The sequence below is a fragment of the Mandrillus leucophaeus genome, unplaced genomic scaffold (genome assembly GCF_000951045.1).
Source record: "Mandrillus leucophaeus isolate KB7577 unplaced genomic scaffold, Mleu.le_1.0 Scaffold252, whole genome shotgun sequence".
NCBI lineage: Eukaryota > Metazoa > Chordata > Mammalia > Primates > Cercopithecidae > Mandrillus > Mandrillus leucophaeus.
In genome coordinates, this window is record NW_012102610.1 from 3,118,463 (window position 1) to 3,121,517 (window position 3,055).

The 3,055-nt window shown below is 43.7% G+C and overlaps 1 long non-coding RNA gene across 1 annotated transcript; it reads right to left on the minus strand.

The window, feature by feature from the left end:
• Positions 1–92: 92 nt before the first annotated feature.
• On the minus strand, positions 93–3,033 carry LOC105542202. The gene is made up of 2 exons (XR_001006431.1): positions 2,710–3,033; positions 93–1,776 (listed from the first exon to the last, which is right to left on the minus strand). It is a non-coding gene; the product is annotated as an uncharacterized LOC105542202 (long non-coding RNA).
• Between the last annotated feature and the right edge of the window lie 22 nt (positions 3,034–3,055).

Sequence of the window (3,055 nt, forward strand, 5' to 3'; positions counted from 1 at the left end):
AGCCAGGATAGTCTCGATCTCCTGACCTCGTGATCCACCCGCCTCGGCCTCCCAAAGTGCTGGGATTACAGGCTTGAGCCACCGCGCCCGGCCAATTGCAATGTTTTTAATAAAAAAACTCATTGATAGGTGAATTTTTACAATGTATCTAGAAGCAGCATTTAACATTAAAAACTTAATTTTTGAAAGAGTATACAACCAGGCAGGGTGCGGTGGCTCACGCCTGTAATCCTAACACTTTGGGAGGCCAAGATGGGAGGATCATTTGAGGCCAGGAGTTTGAGACCAGCCTGGTCAACACAGCGAGACCCCAACTATTTTTTTTTTTTTTTTTTTGAGACAGAATTTCACTTGTCACCCAGGCTGGAGTGCAATGGCGCCATCTCAGCTCACTGCAACATCCACCTCCTGGGTTCAAATGATTCTCCTGTTGCAGCCTCCGAAAGTAGCTGGAATTACAGATGCCTGCCACCACGTGTAGCAATTTTGTTTTATATTTTTAGTAGAGATGGGGTTTTATCATGCTGGCCACGCTGGTCTTGAACTCCTGACCTCAGGTGATCCATCCACCTCACCCTCCCAAAGTGCTGGGATTACAGGCGTGAGCCACCATGCTCAGCCAATGCCATCTATTAAAAAAAAAAGGAAGAATACACAACCACAAAGCACTGGGCCAAATGCAGTTTCCATGTTTGCAAGGATTTACCATCGAAATATTAGGTTGGTGCAAAAGTCAATTTCCAGACTGCGAATTTTAAATCATTGTAACTAGGCTCAAACATATTTTATTAATGAAAACAGGAACCATTACAGTCAACACACTTTTGCCAATGAGAAATGTTTATTTATTCCTGTAGCATAAAGATCCATGCTTCAGGATTTGAGAAACTCTTGGAAAGCATTTTCTGCATCCTGCTGAAGTGTTTTCCCTGCAAAAAGTTGTCAAGATGCTAGAAGAAATGGTAGTCAGTTGGCGAAAGGTCAGGTGAATATAAAGGATGAGGCAAAACTTCGTAGCTCAATTCCTTCAACTTTTGAAGCGCTGGTTGTGGGCCATGCAGTCAGGTGTTGTCGAATTGGGCCCTTTCTGTCGACCAATGCCGCTGCAGGCATTGCAGTTTTCGGTGCATCTTATCAATTTGCTGAGCATACTTCTCAGATGTAATAGTTTCGCCAGGATTCAGAAAACTGTAGTGGATCAGACTGGCAGCAGACCACCAAACAGTGACCACGACCTTTTTTTGGTGCAAGTTTGGCTTTGGGAACTGCTTTGGAGCTGCTTCTTGGTCCAACCACTGAACTGGCTGTCGTATAAAATCCACTTTTCATTGCATGTCACAATCCGATTGAGAAATGGTCTGCTGTTGTTGCGCAGGATAAAAGACTACACTTCAAAACAACAGTTTTGATTTTCACTCAGCTCATGAGGCACCCATTTATCAAGCTTTTTCACCTTTCCAATTTGCTTCAAATGCCAAACAACCCTAATGACCCTAGAAGAGTAAACGCTGAGTTCTTCTGCGATTTTTCATGTAGTTCTATGATTGCTCTCAATTGGTCATTGTCAACTTCCCATGGCTCGCCATCATGTTCCTCATTTTCAAGGCTCTCTCCTTTGCAAAACTTCTTAAGTCACCACTGAACTGTATGTTTGTTAGCAGTTCCTGGGCCAAATGTGTTACTGGTGTTTTGAGTTGTCTTCGCTGCTTTATGACCCATTTTGAACTCGAATAAGAAAACTGCTCCAATTTTTTGATGTCAGACAAAAAGCATATTCTAAAATAAACAGCAAGTAATAAGTCATTAACAAAAAAAATAAAGTGAGAAATGTGCATTAAAATGATCCACATTTAAGAATGTATTCCAATATCAAACAGCAAATTTCAACAATGCAAAAACTGCAATTGCTTTTGCATCTCAGGCACATCACTTGACCTTTCTAGTTCTCACCCACTTCACCCCTAAAATCGGAAAAGCTTTCCGCAACAAAAAAATTTGACCACATTCTCTTAAGGCCCCTTCCAATTTCAAGATCCGTGCTTCACCATGACAAAACGAACCCAGTTATTTTCCCAATTTTTCAAGGTGAGAAAAAGGAGGAAGGGGAAATAGGTGTGTTTAAAACATTTCTTACCAAATAGAAATATTATAAGACTACGGAAAAAAAAATACTAAAAGCTGGAGTCATCCTGATAAAAAACCAAACGAATACTGTGTGAAACAAACAAAAACATCCATTCTGGAGTCAATATTTATTCTTAATAAGAAAGAAAACTGAAGAAAAAAAATCAGTTAGTACAAGATCTGCAGGCTGTAGCCTAAACACTTCCAGGCATTTAGGATAACTAAGCGCTGCACCTTCGCAGGCAAGTTAAAACCACAACATAAAAGAGAGAAATATGTAAGGAAAACCTACAGCCCAAAAGTTTAAGATCAAAACAGGCCTTTTTCTTCATATAAATATAAATGATGCTGCTAAAAGCTGCTTTACACATCCCTACCTATTACCATTCACTACTTCCAAATCTTGAGGAGGGGCATGGACTTACACAAGATCTGGACCGTATATTTACTAAGAAACCAAAAATTACAGGTTCTGGGACGTTTCAACACTTCACCTGACATGGCCAGAGCGGGCGCATCTTTAGACCTTTAAAAGCTAAATTAAAAACTCTGTACCGAGGAAGGGCCGAAGAGGTCAATACCCACCCAATATAACCCCCACTTCCGACCTACAGACGCTCTGCTGAGCGGCTGCGGGAATTCGTCGCGCCAGTCAGGGCCCGACTTCTTCCATCAACAGACACTTTGCGAGCCTTCCAGAAGCCTCGGCTAAGCGGGAGGCCAGTGTGGAGGCCGCCACTGCGAGGACGGTCCCCATCCAGCCGCGAGAAGCTCGCGGTTACCCGGAGGGGCGGACCTGCTTCCGGGTAACCGTGCGCGACGTCCACGAGTTTTTAGGACGACCAGCCCTTCAGCCTCTAGGCCCCGACGCCTGCGCCATTTAAGCCACACATCCGCCCGCCCGGCCGCAGTCACCGCTGCCCGGGGCCCC